This window comes from Squalius cephalus (assembly GCF_949319135.1).
Source record: "Squalius cephalus genome assembly, chromosome: 11".
Taxonomy (NCBI): Eukaryota; Metazoa; Chordata; class Actinopteri; order Cypriniformes; family Leuciscidae; genus Squalius; species Squalius cephalus.
The window spans coordinates 2,255,949-2,268,402 of NC_137132.1; positions in this window are offsets into that span (position 1 = coordinate 2,255,949).

Here is a 12,454-nt window from a genome sequence, read left to right on the forward strand (position 1 = left end):
AATATATATATATATATATATATATATATATATACTTTTTAACCACAAATGCCTGTCTTGTACCATCTCTGAGATGCGCCACGTATTACGTCATCACGTTGGAAAGGTCATGAAAAAATAAAAATAATAATAAATTAAAACAAAGATGTCGGACGATTTTGAAGTTGGAGGAGAAAATGAGATGGAATTTCATTACCTTCCCTACCTTTTTGAACCGGAGAACACAGACAAATAACAGATGACGTGACGTGTGACCTTTCCAACGTGATGACGCAATGCGTGGCGCATCTCAGAGATGGTACACGACGAGCATTTGTGGTTAAAAAGTGTATATATATATATATATATATATATATTTTTTTTTTAGAAAATAACCAATCGTTTCACTAGATAAGACCCTTATTTCTCGACTGGGATTGTGTCGAGACTTTGAAGCTGCATTGAGACGGACATTTGAACCTTCTTTGAACATTGGTATAGTTGGTTGTCATTGAAGTCCATGATATAAAGAAAAATCCTGGAACGTTTTCCTCAAAAACGTTAATTACTTTTCGACTGAAGAAAGAAAGACATGGATATCTTGGATGACATTGGGGTGAGTAAATTATCAGCAAAAAATGTTTTGAAAGTGAACTAATCCTTTAAGATTTTCCTAGCACAAATCACACAAAGATCAGTCTAGGCTTTCATAGATAACATAGGAAGCCGGGGAATGTCTCGTTTTTTACATTTCGTTACAAGCTGTTCACACATTGCCAATAAAAAGGTGATTCATAAATGAAAACTCTTACATATAGCCACTTTAAATTAAGACAGTAAATGTCTGACAAAGGTTGCATGACATCTCAGTAAATATTGGGTATTTTCCTGTATCATATATATATATAAAGAGAGAGAGAGAGAGAGAGAGAGAGAGAGAGAGAGAGAGAGGGGGGGGGGGGAGGGGGGGGGAGCTTATAAATGAATAAACTGCATTTTTTAATTGAAGATTCCTCTTGCAAATGTAACTGGACTGCAGTGCACCAAAAAGGCACGCCATCACCCGTTACAGCACCTTTGCTGGAGGATCATTGGGGTGTCGAGGGTAATTAGGTAAGTCGGACACAGTCCATTGATTAGACTTAATGACTGACACCGAATGACATTCCGGTAATCATCCCGGGAACCTTCCGATAGCCTCGGAGGTCAGCGCTCTAAGTGCTGAGTCTGTGTTCTCTCTCCTCAGACCTTTATTCTCCAGATCAACGTTTGATTTCGCTCACGTTGAACTTTGACATAGTTTGCTTTCTAGAGAGACGCAGTGAGCAGAACTCTGAGGAATTATGTGTGTGAAGACATTGATTTTTCTAACCCTCATTCCAGTGAGAAACCAAAGAATGTATCAGTTCTTCTATTCACGTGTGTGAATGTAACAGCCTATTAGAATCAGAACAATGGAGGACAGTCTCAGACTTAACAAGACATTAGCATAAAGCAGTTATCAGGAAAAGACATTAGCTGTGTCTCGAAATGCAGAGCTGATGTCATTAATAAACCAAAATAAAGCGGAGACTCTTAAGTATCTGAAGTCCACTGATACTGTACCAATCCAGATTGCATTACACAATGTTTGTCTATTCCAGCCACTGTGCAATATTTATAATACAGAAAAATAAATAAACCAGTATCTATTGAGAAGGCATGCAACCATTGTCAGATATTAAAATGCAATCATCCGACGAAGGTTGCATGACCAAAACATTTAAATTAATATTGGATTTTTTGCAAGCTATGGCAGTGTGCAGGATTTTTCTTCCATTATTCCTTAAAGTGGAATATCAATGAAATTATGGAATAATTCCTTAACAATCTTGCTATATATATATATATATATATATAAAACATTAACATTTCAATCTTACTAAATATTAATCAGTATAATTTTTATTATTAAGTATAATAATCTTGATTAAATGGCTTGTTTATAGTACGGAGGAGAAGGCAAATTCCTAGAAGGCAAATTTGATTTCTCATGTCATGACCCCTTTAATTATATTTAAGAACATTTACATTTATTCATTAAGCTGACACTTTTATCCAAATCGACTTACAAATGAGGAATCGTACAAGCGATTCGTCTTTAAGATGAAAACTATTTGCAAATAATATTTTTAGTATTATATTATATTTTCATTTATCTTATGTGTTCATTAATAAAGGTGTGTTCACACTGATTGAACAGGAGTTTTTAGGAGCTGTTTTTCCACCGATACCTGATTTGCACAATTAATTTCTATCAAGCACCATTGAAAACAATTCCGGCTAAAATCTGTAGGAAGCTCACCAGGCTTTGAGACATTGTTTGTGATCATTGTGGAGCGTCAAAAACACTGTCAGAGGAGAAAAAAAAAAACCCCGAAAGAAACAGAGGCCAGAAGAGAGATCAGTACATACTAACTGCCAAGAAGCGTTTGTTTACCTGCCGCCAGGCTGCTCTGATCCATCCGCTGTGGTTCTTCGGTGCCAGACCCAGACAGCAGCGGGCAAACACACGCCAAACTGCTTCTACAACAAACAGATCAAACACACATGCATTCACTGTGGTCAGACTGAAACAGCAGCAAGAGTGTTTAAGTCTACCAAAGCCATAACCATGCCTAGAACACTGTATTTTGAATTTACAATGAAACAGTCATTTTTACTTAAAAGGATTTAAAGGTGCAGTAAGTGATTTCTGAGAAACACTGTTGAAAGTGGATCAGACCGAACACCAAAACACTTGTAGTCAATCAGCAGTAAGGGGCGTGTCCACTCATGTTAGAGGAGGTGCCTGTGTTGAATTGGGGGGGGGGGGGGGGGGGGTTATTAAGATAGGGATGTGATCCTTTTGAGTAAGGGGTGTGTTTGTGTTGGCAATTATCGAATATCAACAGCGTTTTGTTCAATAAAGAAAAAGAAAGAAAAACAGTGAGATAACCAGAATATATTGTAATGCATTTTAGCTATTTGTGAGTGTAATGATCAGCAGGCAAACATGAGTGCAGACTACCCTCATCACAACAGGAGTCCCATTTCATCTGCCATGATGAAAAGGACAGGACAGGAAACTCACACATCCAAAAGAAGTTCCACAAACAAGGAACTAGGCTAGGAGACAAGCCAAAGACAATTGCCAGGAACTATTTGTGGAAGGGAAGGATGATGATGCCATCACCATTGATCAGCCATCACCATTTGCCCGTTGTTTGTCTACATGCAAAATATACAAACTTGCCTATTAAGATATACATGAATGCATGAGTAAAAGTTCAATCTTACCCAATGATGTTTGGTCTTTATGTTTTCAGCACAATGTCTAGGTTATTCTGGAATTGGTTTGGAAAGTGAATTATGCATAGGAAAAACCTTAAAGACATTGTTCTATACATGAACTTTAACCTCCTCATGCCAGAGAGCGGCTATATGGTGGCCACCTCAGACAGCATCAGCCAATCAAACGCTGAATCTGAAAGCCGCCAATCTGCAAATCCCTCCTCCTCAGGAGACAGAGTCGTCCTGGTTCTGGATCAAGGTTCCAGTTCCTCTAAGTGCAACTCTATGTTGCAGAAGTTGCAGACTTTTGACTCGTACAAAGAAGAGAGAGAGAATTACTCCAGTTTTGGTTTCTTTACACTGGCTGCTGGTAAAATTCAGAATTGAGTTTAAGTTTTTGTTGATGGTTGGTAAAGCATTGCATGGTATTGCCCCAAAATATATTGTTGCCCTTTTGATAACTTATCAAAACACCAGAAATATGAGATCATCTAGTCAGATGATTCTACATGTTCCTAAAACGAGATTAAAATCAAAGGGCGATTATGGAACCCTCTTCCAATTTAAGTATTTTAAGTTTAGTTTGAAGTCGTATCTTTTTAACATGGCTTTTAGAACTGATTGAGCGAACAGATTTTGAGTGTGTGACTTTATGTAATTGCTTTTGTTGTAATATCTATGCTGGTAAGCACTTTGGTCAACGGCAGTTGTTTTAAATGTGCTATAGAAATAAAATTTGTATTGTATTGTATTGTATTGTATTGTTGCTCTCTCAAGACTCTAGAGCTCTAAAGAGAGAAAAATAGTGAGAAGTACAAGTATATTTGGGGAGTTTGAAAACAGCAACAGAGACAACGATCACAAGCTTATGCCCCAATTTTCAAGATCTTCTGTACCAACTTCAGAATCTTCTCTTCAAGGATCCTCCATCTGTCAATACAATACATCTTAAGTGGCAATACAAATGACCTATTAATTGTCATTTAAGTGAAATTACTGAACTTAAATATACGAACTTGATACAAATGATCATTCTAGAAGAAAATTTCAGATGGCACTTAGAGGCTTTTGCATCTGAACTCAAAACACTTTGACTATTCTCGCAAAATTAGAACGATTATTAAACTTTATAATTTTAGTTATGTGGCCCTTTAATTGTATGCCTATTACACTGAAAATGGCTCCAATCATGTTCCTAGTTTCATCAAATTGAACTAGGATTTACATGAATGACGAATAGAGAAATTTGATAAAAACAGTCACTGGATATGACCGATGGTCATTTCTATTGCGAAACTAGTTATCAAATATTAAAGCTACTTTAATTATATCTTACCTCGCACGCTTAACTGAAGCGTCGCACTGGAACTCACGTTCGGCTTCTGTGAACAGTAAAGCCCCGCCTACTTTGATTTGATTGGCCATCGCAATCATTTTGACATTAACAAGTGCCGTTTTTGTCATTATAATAACATTAAAAAGTGTTAGGAGCTGCGTGACCTCATTTTTCTGCTATAATTGGGAACAGCCCCATTTTTACACAATGTCCTGCACTATTCTGGGATGCTGTTTTTAGTCTCGTCTTGCGGTATTATGTACAAAACTACAAGCTACATGTCAAGCCAACACTGACATCAGGTCAGCAGAACTCTAGATTTGACCTGATTTTAAACTGGTCTAGTTTCTGTTTTTCTCATCCACACTAGGAGTAAAATCAGGCTAAAGCGTGACACAACAGGCCAAATGTATGGATGAAACTTGTGTTGCTGAATGTTTGTTGTAGCTTTAACAGGATAAAACAACCTGACAATATTTTCTCGTGTGCCCTGAATTTTAGATCATGGTCATTGGTCACCCTAGACAGAACACATAATGGCTGTGTCTCGAACCGTAGTGATCTGACTCTCTGTCTAATGTGTACATTGGCAGCGGTCCACAAACAGCATCCTAATGGAAATGGAGACAGATTGTGTCTGATTTGAAACGCTCTTTATAGGCAGCAGCTTCAGTAACACTCACTCATGCAAGGGGCTCTTAGAATAAAAGGTTCTACATAGAACCCTAGGGTTCTTGACTCAGTGTTAAAGAGTCTTTTATGCCAAAAAGGTTCTACATAAGACGAAATGTCTAACTTCCATGTTAAGGGGTTACTTACATTTTTTCTAGTGATAAAGTATGTTGCATAATATTCCAGCACATTGTGTCATGCTCCGTGTTATCCGAGCTCTTCTTTCTGTCGAGTCATTCCTGCAGTGACGAACCTATTCAACTCTGTAACTTTACAAACTGAACATGTTTGTGTTGAAACTGAAAAGTATTTCAGGTGCAAAACTGACATCTGCTCACAGCAAAGAAAATAAGTTCAAATGTGGTATTGTGATACAAGAAACCTAAATTATATTTAAAGTAGAGATGTATCTAAATTTCTCCGGCAATACCGAGAGCCGATAATTTAGAATGATATCTGCCGATGCCGATGGTTTAAGAAAAAAAAAAAACAAAACAAAAAAAAAAAACTAATGCTGTAAACTATAAAGGGAATCCTCTCATTCTGCAGTATGTAATATGCATGCAAAGTATGTGTGTGAATTTTCTTCTTTTGTGTATGTGTGTGTGTGTGTGTGTGTGTGTGTGTGTGTGTGTATGGGAAGCCATTCAGGAAATAATCTATGTGCATTCTGTAAATTTAAGTAACTTACTTTCTACATCTGCTACAGTTAAAAAAATATTTTTTTTAAATACAAAATACTTTTCCAAGATGATAACTGGACGGCACTCACATGAAATGAGGTCATGTGAAAACATCATTGCATAATGACTTCTATTTCACTTTGTCTTTGTTATTTAAATGAACACATCAGTTCATTCATCTTGAATTGTCCAATTGCTTGCTTCCAGAGCACTGATGCTGAAAGCCGAACCGAATGAGGAATGACACACACTTCTGTGGTGTTGAGTTCAGAAGAGCAGAGCTAAATTGGGCCTGTGTTTGGGGAAGGAGACGGGTTGGTTTAGCGCTGTCATTTTCTCAAAGTGAATCACTTGAGGAGACAGAAGTGAATGACCCAGAATTGGAGGACAGGAGGAGTTTGTCCTGAGATAAAAGGTCCAGAGCAAAGATAGACCTATATTCTGCTAACATAATCTCAGATGACTGCAGTATAACAACATCAGATGTGTCAGCTCATGTCATGACCCCTTTAACAAAAACTATAATAGTAAACTATATCAATGATACTAAAATAATGCTGCTTGTCAGCTGGTCAGAGACCATATTCATGTAAATTAGATGTTGTTTGTAATATGATTTAGGCCATTATTAAAAGAAATGCTCATGCAGAAACTCATAAATCATCATATTTCCTGCAGAAAAGCTGTCAGTGTGAAAGCTCAATGCATGACTCTCTCTCTCTCTCTCTCTCTCTCTCTCTCTCTCTCTCTCTCTGTGTGTGTGTGTGAGAGATTGGTTTAGAGACTCGTCCATACTGTGTGAGTTTCTGAGTGTGTATTTGTGTGAAGAGTTTTGCAAGTGTGAGTGTGTGTGTGTGTCACGCTGATAAAAAAGCACATGCACAAACCTCCGGGGTTTGAGGACCCATCGCCAACAGTAGCTACCACACGGAGCCCGTTGCCATGGAGACCCTTCCACCTGTGTGTGTGTGTGTGTGTGTGTGTGTGTGTGTGTGTGTGTGCATAATCTCAGTCAGCGCTTCAGTAGCGCCCACACAGCTAAGAGTGCGAGCGCATGTGTGCATATTCAAAAAGTTGAAATCTGTATCTCTACCTTGTCTTGCAACACACAAAGCTTCACCGTTGCTTTACGAAATTCCGCGTGCGAAATCCAGTCATTGCGTAGGAATCTGCGTGTGAGGGTGAGAAAATTCCCCACGCAGATTTCGCTCATGTTCAAGTTGGTTACGCGAGGCGCTGATTGACGTTATTCACAGTAGCGCCATCTTTGATTTTTAGCGGGAGTTAAAGCGAGGCTGTGAGGGGTAGACCTACATCTCTTCAGTGGGCTGTGCTGTCATTTTATGTGTTTTTGGGTTGTTCTGCTGATGAAACACTGCAAAATATCTTTCCAAGAAATTTCAGCAGACAAAAAACTCCCGGGAAAGTGAGCTGTGGAAAATTGTAAGTGATCGAGGTGAGTTTGGATTCTACACGGTCCAGATGTGGGCCGGATCTGGGCCGGCTGTCTGGGAAAGGTCTTATTGTACTTGTCCTGTGACGTCACACCCGTATATGAACGCCCACCTGGAGGGAAAACAGAATGTTCCCCAAATGTTCCCATATGATTCTCATTTGGTTATTTTTAGGTTTTTATAACCATGAAAACTAATTAAAACCTTGCATATGTTTTTGTGTGATGACCAATACAGATTACTGGAATGCTGAAATGTGTAATGTTTCATTAACAAACTATATTTTGCAGAATTACGTCTGAAATTAGTTTAATACAGCTTTTAAAAAAATGTAGAAATGAGATCAGTCAGAATGCATTATATAATGACCAGATAAATAAAAAATTTATAGCTAAAAATATTAAGCCACGGCTGCTTGCTTTTGTGAGCTTCTCTTTATTGAATAAGTACTATAAGTATATATATATATATGAGTAATTTAACACGTATAATAGAAGAGAACATGATGTTAACCGAGAAGTTTTTGTCCCAAAAGATTAAGAAATTAAAATAATGTTATCCTAGTTAAAATCAATTAATTGTTATGAATTTTTTAATGTCTGTGAATAAATTAATATTATATTATGTTGAAGTATTTCGTGCTTCGGATATTGCGGTACAGTGATGCTATGCAAGTTCTATGCAAATTTTACATATTAATGGACAAATTCAAATTCAATCCATGTGCTGGTTTGGTTTATGTTTATTTGCTCAGATTATTTCTATTAAACAATAGATCAAAACAAGACAGAGTTTATAGTATTGATTATTGCCGTCCATCCATCCGTCTTCCATGTTGTAAATAGCCAACTATTTGACTTGAGAGCTGGATGATTGCTGAAGTACAGCAGGGTAAATGATATTGGGGTCAAGAGATTACGGGAACGTTCTTGAAACCAAAAATTGTTCGCTGGGAGCTACTGTATGGATCACAAGTGTGTGTAAGTATTTTTGTTTTATTCTTTTAAGAAGTGATCTAATTTTTGTGGCTTGAAACAGATGGAAAATGGACCAGCCTGTGCTGCAGTTCTGTGGATGTTTTGCTCTGTTTTTCCACACAAGTCACAGGACTGAAAACGTACAAGTTCTCAACACAACTATCATTCCTGTGCAGCTCACACAGGGCCAGACGTTTCATCGCTCATGTGAAATTAACTTGCACGAGTCGTTCCTCCAAAACATCTGTGACGAGCGGTTAACCAATCACTCGCTTTGACAGAGCAATTTGATCAGGCAAATTTTGTGTGCGCTAAATGATGAAGTAAATAAGATGTTAGAAAACGGAGAGCTGCACTAACACAGGAAGAAACAAACTCTGTAAACAACTCTGACAGATCGGGATCTTTTTGCAATTTGTCCCAAATTGTCTCTTATTTACCGCCGTATGCTCCGGTAATAAGCAAGGATTTGAGTCTGGAAAAACTTTAAAGATTAAAGATGTAATTCAATGAGAAATCAATACTTCTTTGATCGTTTCAAATAAGAGAGGTCTCAAAACTCTTTTACTCTTGGACTCCAAACTAAACTTTAACAAGGCTCTGATGCAGGATCAATGCATTAGCACATATAATGTTGAGTAAAAATGCTGCTTGTCTATAGCGACTCAGTCTGTTCAGGAAAAGAGCTCATGTATTCCTGTCTCTGCTGTTGCACGAACTTCACTCCTCCAATGACACATGAATAATAGAGGCATGTGATTCTGCGTTTGTGCTGATATTTGTCACCATCCAGAATGACACATTAATCACCACATGACATATGAACCCCAAAGTCTTAATAAACTCTTGTAAATAACTTTTGCACGCTGTGTCTGCAGTCTGTAAGATCTAAAAATATCATGTTCTCAAAGATGGACGTTCGTAATAAGAAGGATTTGAGACCATTTAATTACTGTGAGTTGATGTATTTGTGAGTGAAGTAACATCACAGGCAGAATGATTGTTGTGTGTTGACGGTTATTAACTCGCTGGCACTGGTCATTGTTAGACAGATGTAGTTTTCCTTCTGCTTATAAAAGTGACAGGCGATAATGTCATTAGACCTGGAGACCGTGAACTGACAGGAGACGAGTGAACTCCTGGACGGATCCTTCACACACAGGAACAAATTAGATTAGAAGGAAGAAGAACACAGAGCATGATATTTGAGTCGCAAGAGAATGTTCTGTCTACATATAGTGGCACTAAAATGTTTTAGGACACTTATATATGAGTGTTATACAATAACAGTAGTGTCCAAAAGTGATGTTCGGAGGGGATTTTTGTTTTTAATGACCCTACAAGTTCAATTAAACCATCAAAATATGAGATATTTTATATTTTTAAATATTGAAAATATGAGGTAAGAACAAAATACTAAACTTGGTTTGGTATTTATCCGACAAAATTATTTGGCAAAAAAAAAAAAAAAAAAAAAAAAAAAAACTACACCTACAGGTTTCATTTTTCAATGCAAAAAAATGTATGCAGTGCGTGCAGAATTATTAGGCACGTTGATTTTCTGATCATATTTTATTCCCAGGAACATTTTGCCAATTCCAAACCATATTAATCTTACTAACTACTATTAAGTTCGTATTTAATCATTTATAAGTAATATATAATTGTTCATGAAGGCTGGAAATGAAAAACATCTTTAATTCAGGTGTGCAGAATTATTAGGCATGTTTTCTTTTACATATAAAATAAGCCAAAAAAGAGATTTAACTAAGACTGAAAAGTCAAAAATTATTAAATCCCCATGAGAAGAATGCAATACTAATGCAATACTAGAAATGGCAGTTAAGGCATGACCATTGGACAGTGAAATGCTCATTGGGTCAGCAGGGTCAGACAAACACAGGTGGAGAAGATAAGACACATGTTACTGTAACTACAAAATAATGAAGAATTAAGGTGAAGAATTAAGTGTGAAACCATCAGGAACCCTTTAGTCTCCAGCACCACCATTTTCCAGAACTCCAACCTACCTGGAGTCTCCAGAAGAGCAAGGTGTCAGGGTCTCAGAGACTTGGGTTAGGTAAAGAATCCTAAAAAATGACCCCCTCTTAATAAGAATCACAAGCTGAAGTGTTGTGAAATACATGAAGACTGTTTTTTTATAGGCTTTATAGACAGACAGATTGAGAGTGACTCTTGAAGGACCAGCACCATAGCCTCTTCTACCACTATTTGAAGAATTCATCTTCCAGAATACGTTTTAATAAGTTTTGGGAGTTCATTTTTAGTCCATCTCCTACCCTGAAGTCCGTTTTGCAGAGACTAAAAATGAACTCCCAAAACTTACTGTCAGATTCTGGAAGATGAATTCTTCAAATAGTGGTACAAGAGGATGTGGTGCTGGTCCTTCAAGAGTCACTCTCAATCTGTCTGTCTATAAAGCTTATAAAAAATCCGTCTTCATGTATTTCACAACACTTCAGCTTGTGATTCTTATTAAGTGGGGGTCATTTTTTAGGATTCTTTACCTAACCTAAGTCTCTGAGACCCTGACACCTTGTTCTTCTGGAGACTCCAGGTAGGTTTCAGTTCTGGAAAATGGTGGCGCTGGAGACTAAAGGGTTCCTGATGGTTTCACACTTAATTCTTCACCTTAATTCTTCATTCTTTTGTAGTTAACATGTGTCCATGGCTGGACTGGCCATTGGGCATACCGGGCATTTTCCCGGTGGGCCGACGTGCTTTTTGGGCCGATACATCTCATACTCATACTGTCATAGAACGCTCTCTTACGCCACCCTCTGGTTTCATTCACTCCCTCTCTCCTGAATATTAGAACTGCACTTCCCAGCACTCCCTCCATCATTATCATTATCACCATCACCTGTTCATCATTATCTCTCCCTTTATATTGACTGTGTCTTCCATTGTTCTGTGCGAAGTCTTGATTTGCTCAGCAGACATTACCAAGCATACTCTCCTGTTTACCGTGTTATTCTGAACCTTGATCCTTGCCTGTATCCTGGACTCTGTGAATCTTTGCTGCCTGCCCTGATCCCTGCCTGTATCTGTTTTGCACCTTTGCTGCCTGCCCTGATCGCTGCCTGTATCTGACTTCGAGTATTGGATTGTCCCTCTGACTACTGCTGCTATCTGTTTATGTCTGCCTGCCTGTGTTTCTCACCTGTGTCAATAAAGTCTTGCAAATGGATCCCTCTGCCTCAGCCTCAGCATTACAGAAGACTTCGCCTCCCCAAGATCCAGCAGACTTTCTTCACTTGGCCAACGAAGTCTCAGCGCAAGCTTCTGAGCTGGTTTCTCATCGTCAACAGCTGGTTAAATTAACTTCACTCACCGAAGAGCTTGTGAGGTCAGTGCAGGCATTAACCCCGCAGCCGGCAGCCGCCGCTGCACCCGATCCTTCTCCGCCAGCCGTGAGTCCCCCTTTTGGTAATCCCAGAATGTCGTTACCTGAGAAGTTTGATGGATCACCAGCCACCTGTAAAGGATTTTTATTGCAATGTGAGATCTATTTCAGTCAGTCCCGAGAGCACCATACCGACCAGAGTCGAATCTTTTTCGTATGCTCGCTTCTGACGGGAAGGGCGCTGGAATGGGCAACAGCGATGTGGACTGGAGGTCAGCTTTCCTCTTTCACCTATGATGTGTTTAAAACTCATTTCAGAGAGGTGTTTGAACATCCCGCGGGAGGAAAGGACCCAGGGGAACTGCTTCTGTCATTACGCCAGGCCAACTCGTCAGCGGCGGATTACACGCTCACTTTCAGAACGCTCGCTGCACAAACAGGCTGGGGTGACGGACCACTTATACTCTTATACCGTAAAGGACTCAATTCGGATCTCCAGGGAGAGTTGGCATGCCGTGATGATGGAAAAAGTCTCAATCAGATCATGGAGCTCGCCATTCGTTTAGATCATCTCATCCGGGCTCGTCGTCCTTCTCACAGAAGTCATCAATTCTGTTTCCCCTCTGTCAGCGCAGAATCTGAACCTATGCAGATCGGTGTCACGCACATCTCCA